The 22677-nt window shown below is 41.7% G+C and overlaps 1 long non-coding RNA gene across 1 annotated transcript; it reads right to left on the reverse strand.

The window, feature by feature from the left end:
• Nucleotides 1–7912: 7912 nt before the first annotated feature.
• LOC308473005 lies at nt 7913–20891 on the reverse strand. Its single transcript, XR_013983866.1, has 6 exons — nt 20772–20891; nt 20227–20359; nt 18563–18755; nt 16192–16362; nt 11646–11750; nt 7913–8069 (listed from the first exon to the last, which is right to left on the reverse strand). It is a non-coding gene; the product is annotated as an uncharacterized lncRNA (long non-coding RNA).
• Nucleotides 20892–22677: the final 1786 nt, after the last annotated feature.

The raw sequence follows: 22677 nt of genomic DNA on the forward strand, positions 1-22677 counted from the left end.
TTATTGTTAAGGCGTTTCAAAACTAGTAGTAAATGCAGATGTCTTCTTCAGCTCTATAAGTCACATTCCAGACTAGGGTTGGTCCACATGTGAGCATTATTTAGCTTTTCATCCACTTTTGCCTATTTAATTAGTCCAGAACAGTCCGCCACACTCACACTGCATTTAATTAAGTGCTCTGAATTTTTTATATTTTTAGTGATAATCTGCCATCCAGCATTTCAAAGGGCCAAGAAGGAGGCATCCAATAAACACTATTTCACACAAATTGGCATAAACCTAGAAGACCACGTTTATTTGTCAAACTAGTGAGTACACTACAGGAAAAACAGTTAAAACAGCAGCAGCAAAAATCAATCCACAGCTGCAAGCCTTCTTTCCCTTTGAAAGATTAGGCCTGCTAGCAGCCTAAGGCACACAAAATGAGCTCAGCAGTACTGCGCAACATCTATTCTCAGTCCCACTGAGTGCCTCTGGGTAAAGGAAAAGCCAATCACAAAACCATAAATAATGGGCCAAAAGTTAATCCTGTCCATGAGAGTCTCCTAAAAATGGAATAGTTCACCCCTGAATTGGTCAGGAGCCTTGGCTTGCTTTAGCATTACATGATACTGGGTGTCTGACTAGTACACTGAGGAAGCAGTTCAAAAATGTTCACTTTTAACTTTGGTTTGGAAGTGCATTTATAACCTCTGCTTCATGCACATAAACAGCTCTAAATGTTACTTGATTTCTGATACAGTCCTGGCCTTCGGAACTGGCTGTCATATGACCTCTTGACTTTTCAGACCTCATTTTGAATTCTAGGAGCACCATTTAATCATCCACAGCAGCTTCTCCCTTGAGTCCCTAATGAATTTTAAACTCTCCATTACAATAATGTTCGTGGGTGAAACTGAGCTTAAAATGTTGTATTTATCTGGAAATAGTGACTGGGGTGCATGAAAAATCTTCTAATGCTTTAAAAAAACGAATCTGCATATTATAATTCATATGAGGAGGGCTGGCATGCTATTTATTTAATTTTGAAGGAGTCCCCTGATTAAAGGTACTCAGAAGAGATTAATGAGTGCAGCAAATATTGTGAACTTACAAGACCTTTTAAAAACTGTTCTTTGAGAGTTTTGATGCATTGTTAATTAATCACAATTATTCCTTGTTGTCAAGGGGCGGATTCCACCTATGTGCCGTTCTCACTTCCATTACAATTAATTCTGTTTCCAATAATGTTAATTAGAAAACATAATTGGGTATATGATGACGCACATGAGGCTACTGTCAGGTGACATATGCTCACCAAAAGAACTGAAGCTTTGTATTTTGTTAGAGGCTTCCAGGGAATGTAATAAAGGCATTCCCCAAACATGTATTAATTACACTACCGCATTCATCAAAACGGTTTGGAAATTGGCACGCAATGAACTTTGGCTTTCAACTCGAATATCAAATCATTGGATGAGTGAGGCACTTTTCATTGGATGAGTGAGGCACATAAAGAGTAAAGCAACATATTGATATTAATTAAAAATAGCTCACAGGCCATAATGCCAAGCACAATTTACCAGGAAGAAAACTCCAATTCACTTAAGCCATTGGTTATCTTATGCAAATTTCATTCAAACAAATTAATGTGCACCTGCTATCTGTACCTGCTTGTTCACTTTAAAATCAAATGCAGAAATCTAAGGATGTTGATAGATATAGCAGATTCCAAACCAAGAATATTACTTGACAAGAGTGGGAAGGGCAAATGCAGGGCTACCCTATAAAAGACCCATTGTAATCAAGCCTGAGATTTGCGGGGGGGAGGGGGGGAGACCTATTCATGGTCAAAGGGAAATGTCTGTGGCCTTGTCAAAATATCTTACCTTACCAAATTATCACTAGGTTACATAATGATTCTTGGATATCACCATGCATTATATTTTAGTGGAATCACAATAAAATATAGACGTCTCCCAGTGACGCAGGCACTGCATCTTTCATTGCAATTGTGGTACTTGGCATGTTTTCTCCCTGAGGCTATTCCACAGGCCCCAGTTAAGATGCATCAGAGATATCATTCTTTCTTCTACTAGACACTTGTGAAAGAGCGTTTAAACTCCTGGAATCAAACCCTGTTATAACCTGTTGCTTCCTATTTATCTTTTGATTCTCACTTATTTCTGACATTTTCTTTGACATGATTGCGCGTTGTGTAATGGGTGATCCAAATAAAGCGGTGTCAGTGTGGGCTTATTCCCTGACTGACCAAAATAATCTGCTTCTTGGTTTGTCTTGGCCTTTGTAGTCATGGCTGTGATGCTTTGACAGAGATGGGTAGGACCAGCCAGCGGCAGAGCAAGCTGATCGAGTGCCTGCCCAGGGGCGGGTCCAGCCACCTGTGGGGCGGGGCGAGCTGGGGCAGGACGCTCCACGGGGCCTCCGAAGAGTTTGCCTGCCTCCTCCCACTCAGCCGCCCTACAGCTGAGGGGGGGGGGAGGTGGGCGGACTATTTGGGGCAGCGCAGACCTGCGGGCGTGCTGCAGGCCCCGCGGTGAGTGCCACCCTGCATTTTGTCACCCCCTCAGTGGTGACACCTGGGGTGGCCCGTCCCCACCACACACCCCTTCCTCTGCCCCTGGGACCAGCTCACCAGAATCAGGAACATTGTGTTTGCTATCCTCCTTTACTGTAGTGATTGTAAAGTTAATTTGGAGCAGCTCTTACAAAGGGTGAATAAATCTGTCATTTTTGGTTTCTCTCTGTTTCTTATCTTAAGTTTCATTCACCACAGTTCCGTATAAGTTGCATTCTTTATTACAGAAAAGCCACCATGACAATTTTGTGAGTATTTTAGTATGTCAATTTCATAATGCACACATTTTTGTATGTAATCTTGCTTAGATATACTTTTTTTTGCACTTTTTCTAGGTAAAGATCACATAAAGATGCACTATTTTAATGCATGCATTTTTAGGTAAACTTTCCCCTGATATATGCATGTTTGTATATATTTTCTGGTTGGAGAACTGCATCATATAATTCAGAGCAGTGTGAATTTCAGAAGATAGTTGCATTTCAGATTGCATGTTGTTTTGAAAAGTGAAAATTAGGTTATACTAAAATGTGAACAAAATTTGTCCTCCATCCTTACCACATCCATAAAACTTAGTATCAGCATCTTCCTTGGGCAACAAATGCACTGATTATTTTTTTGTGTGAAAATTAAATTAACTAGTAGGTTTTTTTCCTTGAGAAATTTGCACCTGTAGAGTCAGGGGTGAAAGTAATTCAACCAATCATTGTTCAATCGAAGGAAGTGTTGTTATAGCAATCTGTTGACAGGGATGGAAACCAAACATGGAAAGCAACAACTGAACAAATGCAGAACAGGAATGAAAGAAAACACACAGTGGAAATATAAAATCCTGCCTAATACACAGTTCCTTTAAGTATACAGAATTATTCAGTTGAATGCAATTCAGCACCTGCCTCTTCCAATGGTGTTGCATTGTTCTCTCCTGGATTCAATCAACAGTTCAGACACGTAGAAGCCAGTTCATTAACCCTGTACAGGAATGTATCCATATCTTGGGGAAATGCTCCGAGAGTGATTCATTTGCTGGCAAAATCAAAATCACATGGCTCTGCTTTGCTGATTCCATTTCAATTTTTATTTTAGCAGCTAGAATTAAGACAAACCTCTTGCTAGTCGAGATAATTACACGCTATCCTCTCCTAACCAATGGGTGTGCTGCATTATAATCCCAGAGGGGATTTTTGTTTTAGTTTTTTTTTTTTTCTGAAAGCTCCACATGTGTTATCATAAAACACCTGTTAGAATGCAGATCATTTGCACAAAAGTAACAATCTATCTCTATAAATTCCCACCGGGCCTTATAATTATCTCAGCTATTTAATTATTGATTGTAAAGCTTCAGAACTGTGGTTTGACACCGTAGACATTAAGGTATGGGCAGGGAGAACAGCGACTGGCAAGGAAAGGATACAATTTGGAAATGCATAGCAAGGTCCCTATTTTCCAAAGGAGATAAGCAGCTTTCTCTGCTCAAATGGAGCAGAAAAAAGGGTTTTATGTTTTTTCTCTACTGCACTCTGTATTTTGCAGTAGCTGCTCTGCAGCATACATATGGGTTTCATAACCAGCAGGGAGGAGGCAAGCTGTTGGAAAGGAACATCCAGTGGGGAGCCAGTTGTGTGAATGTCTGGAAATGGTGAACCCATACTTTATAGTTCTAAATGTTTGGGACTCACTATCCTTCCCTAGCAATTCTCAAATATGTCGGTTAGATTAATGTTATGTTATTGAGAGGTGTGTTGTTTTTTAACTAGGATTCCACAGATATATGTTGGTGCGTTATTCTTAGCTGTTTGGGTTTCCTTCTAGAAGGAAAAATGGGGTATAAACGGGAATTGAAAATAAAATCAATATACCCAGCAAAGCTGTGACATTAAGCATGTTAAAATACCCTGCCAAAAAGAAAGAAAGAAATTTCATTGTGCACCAAAAGGACTAAAGTCAGGTGCCCGGTGAGCTTCCTTGGGAAGGGCACATCTTAAACAGGGGCCACTAATGAAAAAGCCTTCTCTCTCGTTACTACGTATCTACATATTTCAACTAATTGTTTAATGGGTGCACAGTTTTCTCTGCAGGAAGCGGATGAGGGGAGGGGGATTATTGGTTTGTGGGGGTCTTTTTGTTCTTGTTTTTATTATGTATTTTGTGTTTTCATATTGTATTTTTATGTTGCGAACCACCTTGAGATCTACAGATGAAGGGCAGTATGCAAATGTAATAAATAAATAAAAAACCACAAATAAAAATAGAATCATTACATTAAGACATCTCACTGAAAACAGAAACTTGGGGGGATGGGGGGTGCTGTTGGTTTGTTTTTGTTTTATTATGTATTTTGTGTTTTTATGTTGTGTGCCACCTAGTGATCTTCAGATGAAGGGTGGTATATGGATTTAATAAATAATAATAATAATAAAGAATTCAACAAACAAGTCTTGTCAGCAGAATGACTTCTGCTGGGCAATGGGTCTCCCCCCCTCCCCATGCATCCCCAGGAACTGGGTTGGCAGAACCACTGGAAATGATTAGTGGAATTCAAAGGATCCAAATTTCATTTTTTTCAAAAGAGGCCTTACCACCACTTCCCCTCTCAGAGGAGGCATTAACCACCCCTGAGGTTCATTTCCCTATCCTTGTCCTGGCAGGTTTCAGCTGATTTGCTGAACGAACTTCGCTCTTTTTGCCACAGCTGCCAGGCGTGAGTTATTTTCTGAATTAGATTCTATTGCCTCTTTCTTACCAAGTACAACTGAAAATGTCCTCTTCCTCAGGAGGGAGCAAAGAAGGGGGAGAATCAAAACTGCACAACACAGCAGGGCTACAACCTCCCCCCCCCCAAATTGGTAGCATCTTGTTCCAGCACCAAAGTGCTTTTTTATCATGCTGTGTATTTCATACAAAAAAAAAATCACACCACTCGCTGTGTGGATGTGGGGAAAGAAGAGAATATGAAGAAAGTTTAGCATCTTGTCAGGTCAGGGATTTTAGCCTTGGGAAGAGAAATAGGCAATTCAAAATCCAAAGACTTAAAGATGGTGCCTGGAGAAAGGAGGAGATCAAAGAGCACCTCAGCAAGCACCTGAGCCTTTCAGAAAAACATACTGTGAACTTCCAGTCTTCAAAAAGGGGACTCAAGCTCTTTAAAGTAAAATTCCTTTTGGTCTTCCTGTGGCCTGATGCAATAGCAGCCATGCCCTCATATAGTTGGTGCACATGCAGAGGTGTCGTCCACCCCCAGCTTGCTTAAAATAACTATGTTTTGCCAATTATAAACCCCTCCCTTTCGCAGATCAAGGCAGTAGACAAGTAGCAGTACAATGAATGAAATACATTCTAAATAATAAGCTACGCAGTGTTCATTTCAATAGATGTCAAAGAAGATGTGCTTATTGTGTAACTACTAAGAGTGTAATCCTTCCCTGCAGTCTGCCAGGACTGTGCGGAGAAGCAGAGCCACCAAATTTGCAGCCGGGTCATGCACAGCGTCTGGTGCAGATTGGTATGCTGGCCTGAAGATGGTGAAGCAAATGGACCCAGATTGAATCTGTTGCTGTCATTCAATAGCAGAGGGGCCAATTCAGCCCTGCCCTCTGGCCACCCTAGAAATACCTGTTTTGGGTCTTACCACTAGCTGCCACTGGTTGGGACTCTTCTTGCAGTCGCCACCTCCACACAGCCATACATTTGGCAGGCAGAAGAGGGTGCTCTGTGTTTACAAAACAATTCCGGCATCTCAAGTGGTGGGCCAGTGAGCAAGAACAGAGCTGTCAGAAGACAATCTCCCCACCACCATAGACCCTGGAGCAAAGGATGTTTGGATTTCTGTAAACTGGTAGTTCTAAAACACATAATCCTTACTAACTTCTATTTATATCCCACCTTTCAGACAATCTTTCATGGTCACCAAAAAGAGAGACTTGCATATCAAGAGTTACCTTAACTTAAAATAACATGACTATCTGAGACCACCCCAAGAGTTCTTGTAATCCAGTTTGGGAGCTACTGCTCCTGACTAGTACATATAAATCAATGCATTTTCACAATCTGAAGCAATTTCACACTGCAGAGCAGATTGCATTAACCAAGTTTGTACTATGTTTTGTAGCTCTTCAGACCTTCTACAAGTAGCTTCTGGATGACACAAACGAGAAGTCCAGAATTGGAGTTTAGCTAGTTCCTGTCATCATAAAACCCGTATCATGTTCTCTGACCTGCTACATCTGTGTCAAACAGGGCTTTGCACAACAGCACACCCGTGTCTTTTGCTTGTAGGGATTAGCCAGTGTGGCTGAACGCAATGTAAAGTTGCAAGGAGAACGTGGCCTGTGGGTTTGCTTTGTGATGCTGTCATAATAAAATTATTCGTGACATGGTGCTGATGCAGAGGTTCTGTAGGTGAACTGCATTGCCCTCAATTAGATTTTCCCACAAACAACCATCTCAGCACAAGAAGTTAGAATGGATGCAGAGATCTAACAAGACCTAAGCAAAATATAACGATACTTACAAAAGGTTAAAACCAAGGTACATTTTCCACCCTCCACCCCATTTTAAATCCCCCATTTTAAATTTAAGATACATGCTTTTCTAGAACAAAGGTAAAGGTCATTGGAAAACTAATGTGTGAAATTATCCTCAGAATTGACAGTGTTGTATCTGCACCAATAGATTTACTGGGAGAAATTCAACATCACCCTAAAACAAATATTCCATCTGGTCTGATAGAACGACCTCCCTTCTACCCCCCATGTGTTGTTCAAGGGGTTCTCCTGACTCCCCAGAGCAAACTGAGGGGGCATGTGATGGTGGGGAAGCCCTGGTGGGCTAGTGGGAGCCCTTGGGCTGGATCCTGCTACCAAAACTACTTAGTTGACTCCAGCCCAAAGTCAGGAAAGGAGTACATACATCACTCTGAGGGTGATCAGAGTCTTTCAAAACAAGTATTTGGGAAGAGGGTACCATGTGCACTACAAAGATTCCTCCCAATAACAAACACAGGATACAAGCGGGCCAAACTTAAAATATTAATTCGTATTGATTTTAATGGGAAACAAGATACCAAATCCCAGCCAACTTTGGCTGGATCATGCTAACCTCTGTGTTTATACAGATGCCTGAGCTAACTTAAGATGAGCTCTCCCACCCTAAAGTAGTTGGGGCATCTGAATGAATATGTCAGATGGTAGGATTATCACTTTTTCATTCCCATTCTTGACAAAATTACCTCATGACTTGCTGAAAGGACACGCTTCATCTGGAGACACTATGACATCAAGAAAAAGGAGACCTAGCCATAGTTTCCCAAATAAACAATGCATCTATTGGGTTGCATTGATTGTTTATTTGGCTGCTTTTCTTGGTTTTCTACAACATATAAATGCTATTATGCATAGACAATAACAGTGGACGAAGAATAACCAGGAATGAGTTTGAGCTAGTCCAGAGGCGAAGATTTCTGCAGCTTCCAGGATCATTCTCTTATCCTTTTCTATATGAAAACAATAATTAAAAACGGAGGTCTCAGAAGGAAATAAGATTGGCAATGATTATTAATGCAAGCCATCAGCAACTGTAAAAACAACCTGAGGCCATCGAGTAATGCCGTTGTTTTTTCAATAAAGCCACTCACTGCTTTGTAAGAACAACCATCGGTATGCCTACAGCACTTCTTAGCTTATCTTAGAGTGTAATTACAAAAAAACCTTTGCATCAGTTCCAGGCTGATGAACAAAAGACTGATTTTTCATTGTCAACACACACACACACACACACACACACACACACACTCTTATTGACTTCTTAAACCTTCCTTCTTCCTTCTTCCCCCAGCGGACCACTTTTTTCATTATAACCTGTATACTATTTGATAACCACCAGGGCTTTTTTTTCCATCCGGAACTCAGTTCTGGCACCTTTCAGGTGGGGATCATTGCCATTAAAAGAGAACAAGGGAGGCATTCATTGTGAGTTCCGGCACCTCTTTTTCTAGAAAAAGAGCACAGATAACCACCACCATGGTCTATTTGAAAAACCCTACCATCACCATAGTTGGCACAGTGCTCTTGCACGAGATTGCATCCCCCAAAGACGAGTGTCTTCCGGGGCTGTGCGTTAGAGCATTTTGGTAAGGGTATGTGATGCCCATTATGGGTAGGAGATGCACAATCATCTGTCCTGTTTAGAGGGGCCAAATATGGACCAGGGAATTTGGGTTGTCTGCTCCGCGGTGGCTTCCAGTACTGATCTTTGCACGAGATGCACTGTGACAAATCCACTGTGGGTTTGCATGAATGAAACAGTTCTTCCACATATTATCACTGGATGAAGCAGCTATTATTTTATTTTCACAACTATATTATGGATGTCATCCTGATGCGGGATCTGAGTAGTATGAGTCATCGTCTCCTTACATTGCTTTAATAGAAAGTACATATACATCAGGGCAGCTAAATGCAGTTTCAAAGACTTAAATAAAGCTTCTTGGGGCTTTTATGAAGATTGATGTCATCATTAGCTGTAGCTCCTTTCCGCCTAGCTTATCGTTAGATTTGTGGCTCAAGTTGAGCTATAACTAAACACAGCTTCCCGTTCATAATATTCTTCAGGATGAAGAGCCAAGCAAAGATTATAGTTTTCTTCTCAGCAAATCACTGGAGGTAACAGTGCAATGCTACAACTTTTATGAGTTTTTATAGGACACACTGAAATTATTAAGAACATAAGATGATCCTTCTGGATGAGGCAAGTGGCCCATGTAGTCCAGCATCCCATTAGTTGAACTGTGAACTCTCACCAAGATCAAAACTGAAATTAAAAAATATGGATTCAGATAAAGCTGGCATTTTGATGGATGCAGCAGAGCCTCTGAGAGAAGAGTGCAGCCATTACTGCCCAGATCTCAACACAGGCCATGGTGCCTTGCAATATACCAGACTCCCTGCCGTCCCATCTCACCCCTCACTGTCCTGGTAGCAGCAGCAAAGACCCCACTGCCAGGAAGATAGCTTTGTGTGGTGTAGTGGTTAAGAGTGATAGACTCGTAATCTGGGGAACAGGGTTCGCGTCTCCGCTCCACCACATGCATCTGCTGGGTGACCTTGGGCTAGTCACACTTCTTTGAAGTCTCTCAGCCCCACTCACCTCACAGAGTGTTTGTTGTGGGGGAGAAAGGGAAAGGAGAATGTTAGCTGCTTTGAGACTCCTTCGGGGAGTGATATCAAATCCAAACTCCTCCTCCTCTTCTTCTTCTTCTTCTTCTTCTTCTTCTTCTTCTTCTTCTTCTTCTTCTTTGTGACTCTGCTTCACCAGGCAAATTGCTTCTGTGGCAAAGGGTGGTAGCCTCTGGACAACAAGAGTCTCATGACCTGAGCCCTGGCTATAAGAACCAGATATTTGTTCTTTGAAAAGTTGACAGCTTTTGAAGAAAGTAGACAATGTAGTCTTTCATCTTCACATCTTGTGCAGATGAATGACCAGGTGTAAAGACTGGGCATCCGTACTTCCTCCTTTTTCTTCCTAGCACGATGACTTCCCAGGGTAGTTGCTCCCCCACTTTTTTTTTTAATATGCAAGTTAGTCAGCCATGGCACCCGCCAATTAGCCATTCAAAAGAAAGGAGAGTTCATTGAAAAGAACTCTGTGCTCTTTTGATTCGTGGGCTTTATATTGCTCACATTTTCATTAACCTTTACATTTGGAAAGTCTATCATTCTATCTTGCAAGAATAGGGGTTTGCTATTTGCAGAGACCTAACAAAAGTCCATTAATATTGTTGAAACATAATCAGTATATTGAACTTCAAATTCTAAAGTCAAATACTATTGTTAACAGTATTCCATTTACAATTAATCACACCACCCTTGTTAGAGAAAGTCTTTGGATTGAATAGGGTTATTGAGGACTATAAATCATATAATTATGTAAAGTCATTCCAAGTCTATTGGTGTGATGAATAATTTCATATTTAAATTCTATTCCATTTTGGTGAAAGTCTGAAGAAATAAAAGTCCAGTGCAAAATTTTCAGTATATGGTTACCTTATATTGGTTGGGTTTTTTTACATTAAAAATGTGGTCTAAGAGACCTGACTTGGAATAAAAGACAATTTTATTTGTATTTGTAGTTTCAGCTTTTGTCTGAAACATCATGGAACATGCTATAATTTAATGCAATAATTGTGTTTAATATTTTTGATGGCCAGTTCAAAAAAGGATAAGTAAAGACCCATGATCTGCTAATGTCCCAGTTAGACTATTGCAGTGCTTTATATGTAGCACTGAATTTCATAAATTTCAGTTAGGTTTTTAACTGCATCCTAAAGAGCCAATGACACTTCCATGCCACACATTTAAATCCAACACACATTTAAATCACTTAAAAGCCCCGCAAAGAATCATGGGAATTGTAGTTTCCCCCCTCATTGAGCTACAGTTCCTAGCACCCTTAACAAACTATGGTTCCTAGACTTCTTTTGGAGACATCATCTTGCTTACAAGTTACGAGTATATATATTTTATGTTCACTGTGTTGCTGTTTGCATGTTCAATGGGGTTGTGTGAAGTAAGGTTGTGTTACCCCTTCTTTAATGTTTTTTCTTTCTTTTCAATCCTTGAGCATGTTGTGGATCACTACTACCACATTTTTTTCGCTCGTTCTAACACTTCTACCCACTATGCCTCCATGCACAAGGAATATTCTGGGAATGGGTGGACCTTGGATATGCAAACATAGCATCGTGATGCAAGTTTCAACTACCGTGATAAGAAAACTGCAATATCATTGCTATTGCAAGAATACTAGTTACGATCCACATAATTCTTCCACTGTATTGACACAATTCTTCCCTACCACGTTGGTGCCAGCCCATGCAGTTGAGCCTAAACGAGCCTTAGAGATGGATGCCGTATGTATAGGAGTTAGAACCACCACCCCAGTCAGCAGCAGTGTAGAAGGTGGCAAATCTTTGCTGGAGTATGGATGCTTACACTTAATGTGCTGGAAGGAGAGGCAGGTGTAAGTTAACGCATGACATCCAAGCAGTGCACCCTTGGTGATCAGTTATTACCTTTCAGGAATAAGGAAAGGATTATTGGTGTTCAGGATCCCAGAAAGACAAGGCCAGGAGCAACACACTGATTGTAGCTCAGGATCAGTTTAGCATCTGTACTCCCTATAAAACAGAGAGTCTTAACTAGGGGCGTGGGTGAGTATTCAGTCCTCGAGGTACACAAAGAAAGTCAAAGGAGCATAACATGAGTACAGTTTTACACAGTGGAGCTGTGATATTCATACTTACATATGTCCTATTGCATCACGTCCTGTTCTATCGATTTATGTGAGCGTGGGTGGTACAGAGCACTTTCAGAATGTACTGATAATCAATATGATGCCTTCTTAGTGCCACAAGTTGAAAGTGATGTTTATTTCCTCCCAGGAGAAGCCACGCTCAGCATAGAACATGAAGGCCAATCGAGGAGCCAGCTTCTTAGGCGATTCAAGATGGGGCTTGGCCCAAGTCAATCAACTCTTAAATGGATGCCAATATGCTTAGCTGATATGAAGCCAAGTCCCAATTTAGGGATCTGGTGTGGACCAGAGTGGACCAATCCTATCTCTTCCACTTAGTCAGTTAACATGATCTGCTGTGGAGGAGGACCTGAGCCACAGAGTGGGCATCATTAACTAGCCATGCCAGATACAGTCAGCCAGGAGGTGTGTGCCGAGTTGAGAACCCACCTTTGCGAAGGGAATAAGTGCTGGCTAGAGTATAATATTGCTATTGCAAGGGTACATGCTACTACCGATCAAGATTTACTCTTTATATATATATAAAAAGCATAGTGCATGCATAGCTATCATTTATTTATTGTGCAAACCTCTTATTTTAGTATCTAAACGCAAGTTGACAACTGAGATCCATTATTCACATTTTCTTACCATTTGTGTGAAAAATCTGAATTCTGTAATGTAAAACTTGTTGTTATTGAATAATACATGTTATTACAGGAAACTTAGCAATGCATATTCTACATGGTAGAGAATGCCAGCCTCCTGCTCTACTGTACTCCTGTTTCTCAGCTTGCCATAAGAAAAGGATGTATACCAAGAGCTTGATGTTTACTGTCAGTCTAATGAGTTCTACTCTTCAGCAGTCATGTTATGGTTCTGGTATTTTTTCAAAGTACGTCTTTTGTAAGAAAAATCGAATTTACTTCAGATCCAGAAATAATCAAACATTTATAGATATTTAAATCTCAAAAAATTCAGAAGGGCTTATATGCTGCTGAATATGTTTGTGTTCAAATTTCCGTTTCATTCATATGTTTTCGGTGAATTCTAAACAACATGAAGTTAACTTCCTGAACTGTAGGGAGCACAGCCTTTAAGATAGGTGGGTGATGATCAGCAAGGGATGGAGCCATGAGGGAATTATAGACTGAATTGAGATCGGATGTACAGATTACAATCCTCTTTCAAATGTGTCAGGCTGATGTGCTTTAACTGTAGGAATAGTTAAGTGAGTCTTACATGCAATATACAATGTGACATTAGATGGCGATAATGAGCCTTAAGGAAAATTCAATGTATTTTTAAAACCACTTTAAAAAGAAGCATTTTCAGAACGTTTTTTATATGTGTGTAGATTCCACCCTAGTCACACTGTAAGGTGCTTCCAGCAGCAAGGTGTGCTGATCCAAGTTGATCCATTTGCCTTTCCATGTCCGTTTTGGTTCTTCAGTCTGGATGTTTTGGTTACCTAAGATAAACCTTGAAGAATAACTGAATAACTTGGGAAAGTTACATTTGTTGTTTATTTCCATTCAGCCAGCAACTTCTAAGGGCCTAACCCAGGGGTTGCCAACCTTTTGCAGCCAATTTAAATTAGAAAAGGTGTTGTGTACACATGTACTCAAATACACACAGTATCCCCTCTAGCCCCACAAACCCTTTGAGAAAAGCTTTCTAGTGGTTATAGTTGGTGTGTGTGTGTGTGTGTGTGTGTGTGTGTGTGTGTATTGGTAAAGGTAAAGGTACCCCTGCCCGTACGGGCCAGTTGTGTCCAACTCTAGGGTTGTGCGCCCATCTCACTTAAGAGGCCGGGGGCCAGCGCTGTCCGGAGACACTTCCGGGTCACGTGGCAAGCGTGACGAAGCTGCTCTGGTGAGCCAACACCAGCGCAGCATACGGAAACGCCGTTTACCTTCCCGCTATAAAGCGGTACCTATTTATCTACTTGCACTTAGGGGTGCTTTCGAACTGCTAGGTGGGCAGGAGCTGGGACCGAAAGACGGGAGCTCACCCCGCCGCGGGGATTCGAACCGCCGACCATGCGATCGGCAAGCCCTAGGTGCTGAGGTTTTACCCACAGCGCCACCCGCGTCCCTTCGTGTGTATATTGCTGTGGTCTAAACCACTGAGCCTCTTCGGCTTGCTGATCGGAAAGGCGATGGGGTGAGCTCCCATTGCTCTGTCCCGGCTTCTGCCAACCTAGCAGTTCAAAAGCACAAAAGTACAAGTAGATAAATAGGTATCGCTGCAGCGGGAAGGTAAACAGCATTTCCGTGTGCTCCGGTTTCCGTCAGTGTTCCATTGCACCAGAAGTGGTTTAGTTATGCTGGCCACATGACCTGGAAAGCTGTCTGTGGATAAACACTGGCTCCCTCGGCCTGAAGCAAGATGAGCGCTGCAACCCCATAGTCACATTTAACTGGACTTAACTGTCCAGGGGTCCTTTACCTTTACCTTTTTACCTTCGTGTGTGTGTGTAATTGCTTTAACTCCACCCCCCCCACAGTTTTATACATGTTCATTATATTGTTTATTGCTTTGGGGTGCCTCATGAGAAGTGATTCATAAATGGAATACAATAAAAGACATTTCATGTCAAATTTGCGGAGTGGGGTGGGCACAGAAGGGACAGGGTGTTGTGGGTACCAGGGAAGGCATCTGTGGGTGTGCCCATGGACACTGCATTGGCAGCCCATGGTTCATCCAGATTTCTAGCTTTAAGTTCATACAGGAGGGTTTGGATTAGAAGACTCCATGGTCCCATCCAACTCTACAATTCTATGATTCTATGAAAAGTTGCTGCATCATAACAAGTGGTTTTTGTGGCAGCTTGCTATGATCTTAGCCTGTAAATCTCTCAAGGTTGGAGGAGGAAAACCTTAAATCTGTCGTGCAAAAGCTTAGTGTGCCTCTGAACTTAAGCACCGATCTCATTTGTGGATAAGGTTCATTTGAGCATTAGCAAAATGATCTTAATATATCATCTTTACTGTTGCTAAGCAGGAGTTATAAATGTCTTCCTGTGTGGTAGGTCTGCAAACAGTGAGTCATTACAAGTTACACCTCTGCTTGAAAGAACCTAATTTAAGATAACAAAGGATAAATGCAAAGGTCAGAGTTGGGGACAAAAAATCTATTATTTAAATGCAAGACATGAAAGCTCCCTTATAAAAGATGGCACTGAGATTATGAGAAAATTATGATGTGAACAGAATAATGTTATTCAGATTTCCAGTACCGCAAGAAATATCTCTATGGAACATAAATACCACCAAATGTTAATTGCCAAGCAATTATTCTGAATGTCTGTTGCCAGTGCAGCTTTTATGAAGGTTTTGATAAGTGATTTTTTTCCACTACACAGGTCACAAGAGCAGCATCCTCCTAACCAAGACCGCCTTTAGTAATCCAAAATTAGCACAGCTCAGATTTAGACAAGGGCACCTGCCCTTTCTTTTGTGCCACTGAATTTACATTTGTGAAAGTCATCTCAATAGCTATTTTTAAAATGAAAAGGGATGGTATATTTAGGATGAGCTGCTGGAAGTTAATTAAAATTGGTTCTTTGACTGGCTAGTTTAGCATGCCACCCTTAGTTAGAGCCATTCACGCAAACATTCTTGCCTGCATTGGTTGTTGTAAATGGCGTGTCCATGTTTAATTCATTGCTCTTGGAAGAGAAGACGTAAGGATACAGTGGTTAACAAAAGAGCAGCTGTTGCTTTGCTGAGAATAAAGGTAAAGGGACCTGTGACCATTAGGTCCATTCGTGGCTGACTCTGGTGTTGTGGCGCTCATCTCGCTTTATTGGCCGAGTTAGCCGGCGTACAGCTTCCGGGTCATGTGGCCAGCATGACTAAGCCACTTCTGGCGAACCAGAGCAGCGCACGGAAACGCCATTTACCTTCCCACCGGAGCGGTTCCTATTTATCTACTTGCACTTGGACGTTCTTTCGAACTGCTAGGTTGGCAGGAGCAGGGACCAAGCAACGGGAGCTCACCCCGTCGCGGGGATTCGAACCGCCGACCTTCTGATCAGCAAGCCCTAGGCTCTGTGGTTTAACCCACAGCGCCACCTGCGTCCTGTATGAGGACTGTTAGCGAGGTACAAACCCCACTCCACACAATATTTGGTGCAAGATTTATGTAAATCTCTCCTAAATGCATGTAATTAATTTAAACATACACATGTGCATTTAATTATGTGTATAATACATATGAAAAGAAAGATTTCCTGTGAAAATACATACTAATAGCACTAATAACAATGATAAGTAAAACACTAACAATTATTAATAAGAAATAAACTAGATCACACTTACTTGAATGGCATTTTGTGAACTGCATCCTTCACTAGAACAAACCCCATCCTTGACAGTTTAGCAAATATGGAAATCATTAAATTCAATCTGCTTAAAACAATTTCTGTTTTGATCCATCCCTGCAATGTTAGCGACAACCTTGTTCTCTGCATGGTTTTCTCCCCAGGATGTCTGGAAGTGAAAGGAAAATACTGTATTTTTCCATGTATAAGACTAGGTTTCCCCCCTAAAAAATAATGTCAAAAATTAGGGGGTGTTTTATACATCGATACATCTTCCCCCATTTTCCTAAATCTGAGTCCCCCAAAATAGGGGGCGTCTTATATATGGGGGCATCTTATAGACAGAAAAATATGGTAGTTATTAACTCTGTTACCAAGACGGTTAAAACAGACACTTATATGCTATTGTAGTGTATTCAAGAGCCATGGGTGGTTGGCTCAGTTTTATTATTTCTGTATAGTTGTACCTCGGGCTACATATGCTTCAGGTTACATATGCTTCAGGTTACAGACTCCGCTAACCCAGAAATATTACCTCGGGTTAGGAACTTTGCTTCAGGATGAGAACAGAAATCGTGCTCCAGCGGCGCAGCAGCAGGAGGCCCCATTAGCTAAAGTGGTGCTTCAGGTTAAGAACAGTTTCAGGTTAAGAACGGACCTCCAGAACGAATTAAGTACTTAACCCGAGGTACCACTGTATTCTATATTTTAAATGTTTCATTCTTTCTTTGCATAAAAATGAAAACAAATTAAAAATACAAGGTTGAGAACGCAGCAATCCATTCCTGATGCTCACCTGTGGCATGTAGGATGCCATGTCTAGTAATGTCACCCAACTCCACCATCAGATTCCCGCCCCCCCTCCCGCCCCCGCACTTCAAGCTGCACAATAGAAGAGATGAGTATTGGGTTCCTAAGCACTTGTTCCATTTCCATGTTAGTAGTGCAGCACAGTTTGTATGCAACTTCAACGAATCTGCTGTTGTAGTGATATTTCCTGCCACTCTACATTTTCTTGTGAATAGGACACGTTGGCAGTCATTGATATTATCAAGTTGTCTCTTTCGATTATACAAGAGTACAACAAATACCTGCAGCAGATCATAAAAAAGGAAGTATATTGGAGAGACAGATAGAGAAGTGCAAACGCTGCCCAGTCACTGCAGGGCAAAGCCCAACCTGTGATCTTTTCACCTCCACTTTCATCTCTCCTGTAGGTTGAATAAGGCATTGATGTGCAGGATAATTATCTTTGGGGTATCAAAGCACAAAACAAGCCCAGGTTGTCCTCTGGAAACCAAAAACCATAAGGTAAAAGATTAAAGAAGGGAAGCAATCTGAAAGTAGCATATCAGAAAATACATGATTATTTTTTTTTGTAATGTAACCCAGCCATCATCAACTAGATACTGGGTGGCTAATGGGAGGGCGGGTGGCACTGTGGTCTAAACCACTGAGCCTCTTGGGCTTGCCAATCAGAAGGATAGTGGTTCAAATCCCTGTGACGGGGTGAGCTCCTGTTGCTCTGTCCCAGCTCCGGCCAACCTAGCAGTTTGAAAGCATGCCAGTGCAAGCAGATAAATAGATACCACTGTGGCAGGAGGGTAAATGGCGTTTCTGTGCGCTCTGGCTTCTGTCACGGTGTTAGTTGTGCCAGAAGCAATTTAGTCATGCTGGCCACATGACCCGGAAAGCTGTCTGTGGACAAACACCGGTTCCCTTGGCCTGAATGCGAAATGAGCACCACAACCCCATGTCACCTTTGACTGGACTTAACTGTTCAGGGGTCCTTTACCTTACCTACCCTTTTTTTTTAAAAAAAAAAACACCTAATGGGAATTGCAATCCAAAGTTATCTGGAGAACATCAAGTTGAGGGAGATGAGCTAAATACCCTGATCTGCGGACAAACACCGGCTCCCTCGGCCAGTAAAGCGAGATGAGTGCCACAACCCCAGAGTCGTTCGCAACTGGACCTAATGGTCAGGGGTCCCTTTACCTTTACCTTTACAGTTCATAAAGGGAGGTTTCAGACTTGAAGAGAGGGGTAAGTCGCCTGGATCATGCAGGATTTTCAAGATGTTCAGAGTGGTGATGAGACACAGGAATCCATAAAATACAAATTCTACATTAGTGGATTCAGATGAAGATGGTTTTTATTTTATTTTAAAGAGACAGGTGAAGCTTGAGGTGTGCTCTTTCAGGTGGTTCTTAGCTCAAGATATGTTAAACGTTCTTCAGATTTGTGTGTAACTGATTGTGTGTGTTTTTTTAATCTTCACTGACGATTCAGTTTCAAGTGGGCTTGTCCTTGAGAGTTCTCCACCAAAAGCAAGAACTAATTTAGGCTGCAATCCTATACCCACTTACCTGGGAGTAATTAATATCCATGGAACTCAGTGAGACTTTTTTGGAGCTGTTAGAACGTTATAGCAAATGAAGCTGGCAAATGGCAAAAGTTAGTTGAGTAGAAGATGGCAGGATGCCTCCTTTCAATTTGTATCTTCTGACTGAGAGTGTAATTATCATTTTGCCACAAGCACACTCAAATCTGGCTGTCAGCCTGGATAGGGGGGAAATGCAGCTTACTGTATATCCAAGGATTTTATGAATTACTCTTAGTTATGTCTTTTTAGCTTTAACCCCTGGTAAGTTTTGATAGTCTCATAGAATCAGAAACCTCGGTAATTCTGGAAAATCATCTTACTCAAGAGAAGATGTGCTATTTTCCTCAGTGTTTCTATGCCATTTCACAAATTTATTTTCTACACCACTGAATCCTAAAACTTGCTGAATTGTATGCCTACCTCTCAGCTATTAAAAACACAGAGTGAAAACGGGATTCTGTTAACACCAGAATGGTCTCTTCTGAAAATCAATCCCATAATCCAGACTAGCATGCTACAAGCAGAGAGCCAGATGAACAAACTGCTTCTTGTCAGGGGCACCAGCACATTTAGGCACAATAAAATGATACAAAAGGCAATGCTAGTTATTTGCCTCATTCCCCTCCTTTTATTAAAAGGGATAGCCAGAGCTGCTCACTAGGGTCGCCAGGGCAGGAACATCCCAGACCCTGAGACCTAGGGGCAGCTCACTGATGTCATAGAAGGCAAGGTGGGGGCTTCTTTCTCCTCAGCAACCATGTCCTTTGGCGACATCATAGGTGGTCCTCCACCAAGTGGCAACAGCTGGAGAGGCATCCTAGACCTGACAATTGTGGGGCACTCCAGCTGTGCAAAAGCCAGAGGTTTCTATGCCAACATCAGCAAATCTCTCAATCAAGTTAAGCAGGAAGCATCACAGTTCAGGGAAACATTCCTACCAGGGAAAAACTCTTGAGGAGGGTGGGGTAGAGGGGCATGCCATGGGGAGAGTCCCAGGGCTCATACAGACTGGCCTGGAGGGCTGCATTTGGCCTGCAGGCTGAGATTCACTAGTAGTACCCAGGGTGTTTTTTTACGGTTATTTTTTTGGGGGGGGGAGACAACAGTAATTTCAACAATCAAACAATACAGATCTATAATATGCCTAGTTTGACATAATTTGTTGTACAAGATATTCACTGCACTCAAGTTGAGAATGTACTACTACTACTACTACTACTACTACTACTACTACTACTGAATTATATATCGCCTCATACCCAGAGGTATGGAAAGAGGTGGTCTTATGGAAAGAGGTGGTCCTTGAGGTATTGCGGTCCTAAGCCATTTAAGGCTTTATAGGTCAAAACCAAGCTACGAACCTGCTCCTTCAGAGGAAGTGTAACCCCATCAAGAGCAGGCGTTCTCCCACCCATTTGGTCTAGGGAACCACCCACTAACAGTGCCTCAGTCTTATCTGGATTGAGTTTCAGTTTGCTGGCTCTCATCCAGTTCATCACCGAGGCAAGACATTGGTACCATTTGTTCTTTTGAAGCTCAAAAATGTATAGTAAATATTTAACAAGTGGAAATGCAGTACAAAGAAGGAAATGAACAGTCAAGAACAGTCAAGTCAAGTAGGTCTGCCTTATAATCTCTCCCAAAAACCTGCAAGAGATGCTCCCAGGTTGAAATCCCACAGCCTTGGAGCAGCTGATGGTTTTGCTTCTAACTGCAACATTTCTCATTTCATGCAGGACACGTCCACGAAGCAGGGACTGATTAGAGGACTGAAGTTGGCCTGGGTAGATAATACAAAGAGAGATTGTCTTGGAGATATGAAAGGCCAAATCCATGAAGGGCTTCAAAGGTTATTGCCAGCACCTTGAATGAATGAATGAATGGTAGCTAGTGAAATATGCAGTAGGAGCTGTATATATTTGTATCTTCCAATATCTATTAGGAGCCACGTAACTGCATTTTGCACTAGCTAAAGCTTTCAAGATGTTTCCAGGGGCAGCGTCATATATAGTGCATTACAGCAACCATGCCTGAAGGTTACGAATACAACTTAACAAGACTTCCCCAGTCAAAGGAAAAAGTTTGTCCAATTAACAGAGTCAATGGAAATTACAAAGTTCTCCTAAAACAACAGAGTTTTCTGGCATTTTGAAAACTAATACATTGATTATGGAATATGGACTACAGCTTACTTTATCAGTTGCATCTGAAAAAGTGAGTTAGAGTCCACAAGTTACTTTGTTTTTGCTGCAAGAGACTTTACCTCATCTGCACTATACATTTAAAGCAGTATCATACCACTTCAAACAGTCACTTCAAACAGTCATCATCCCTAAGAATCCTGGGAACTATAGTTCAAGTGTGCTGAGAGCTGTTAGGAGACCCCTTTCCTCTCACAGAACTGTGATTCCCAGAGCTCCATAGAAAGAGAAATTGATTGTTAAACCACTCTGGGAATTGTAGCTCCAGGAGGGGAATAGGGGTCTGACAACTCTCAGCACCCTTAACAAACTATAGTTCCCAGGATTCTTTGAAGGAAACCATGACTGTTAAATTGGTATTGCTGTTGACATCCACCCGTCTCAAGAGACAATGGAGTGCACCTCCAGGGGTGAAGTCAAAGCACTGTGTTAGCAGCACCGAAGTGACCTTTCCAGGGCAAAAGTGGTATAATAGTGCTTTATATGTATAGTGCAGATGGGACCTAATACTACTTTTCTCTCGGAAAGTTCTAGTTACTGTAACTACCTGGTTATCCAAAGGCATGCCAAGGGAAGCTCTCAGACCCTACATCTGTTCCAATGGACAAATTATTACTGATATGTAAACATTATCCCTAAAGATTCAGAGGAAGACCCTACAAGTATCACATCTGATTTGTCTGAATTAAGATTTCATTCTGACCATCTGACCACCACTTCCAAAAATTGACTCAGAAAAGACAAAGCAGCTCTCTGGCATTTATTAACTGAAGCGCACACCTAGGTGTCAGCAGCAACTGAAAACCCCCCACTTGATTACCTCTCCCAGGTAATCCCAGGTATATGTTAAGTAGCATTGAAGTACCAACTCAAGAGGAACATCACAATCCAAATTCCAAGGAGTTGTGTTTGCTTCCACAATTACCATTCTTTGTATCCTTCTGCCAAACGAGAGAGTGCCAGGAAAATTCAGCTGAAAACTGTAACAAAATGAGAGTGATCCACCAAATCAGGATTGCATCACCCCAAAATTCAACGTTGTGCCTGTGTTGAACAATTGTTGATAAGGAAGCCATCTGCTTCTTTCTTCAGCTGGAGTAGTTAATTCAGGACACAACATTGTGCAAGTGTGATGGGGGTTGTTTTCTCCCTCCCCCAGTGTGCATCACTTAGCATACATCAACACAGAATCTCATCTGCCATTGCTTTGTCTACTTGCCTAGTCTCATGAGATTTTTCTGAGGCTTTCTATCATCCACCCACTCCTCTGGTTTGGGGGTGGGATGCTGGAGCTGGAAACAAGCAGTAAATGTGAGACATTTCGTTTCACTCCTCATTATTCCCCAGTTGCTGTGGCAAAATCCCACATCTTGCCTGTGGCTAAATGTAAGAGAGAATATTATTCAGCACTCCAGCATGAAGCTCATAGTAGTGTGATATAACAACTTGCCACACTTCGCTATTTAGTGCATTTTCTGTTCAGTTTTAGCATGGGGTTGCTCAGGTGAGGATCCCTAAAAATGCACTCAGTGCTCCCCATTAAAATGCCAGTGAGTGTGTTATCCCACAACACGGACTTTTTAATTGGAGGACACCACACATTGGAGAAGTCAGTCAGACAGCATCCTTCTCTTATCCACAACTACATCAAACTATCTTTTCTAGCTTGCTTCTTCTTGGGATCTGGTGAACCTAATTGCCGTTACACTCTCTAACTTACTTTTCTACATTTCACTGATTTCAATTAATCCAAATCTTCCAAGAGAGAAACACAAAATACTGCAGTACACATTCCCAAATTAATGAACATCCCTTTTGAAAATGCATCTTCATATTATGGACAAAACAGAAAATGAATGTGGAAGTTTGGGGAGAGATTAATGTGCCTTCTTTGTAG

This window comes from Podarcis pityusensis (genome assembly GCF_964106645.2).
Source record: "Podarcis pityusensis genome assembly, chromosome: 3".
Classification (NCBI taxonomy): Eukaryota; Metazoa; Chordata; class Lepidosauria; order Squamata; family Lacertidae; genus Podarcis; species Podarcis pityusensis.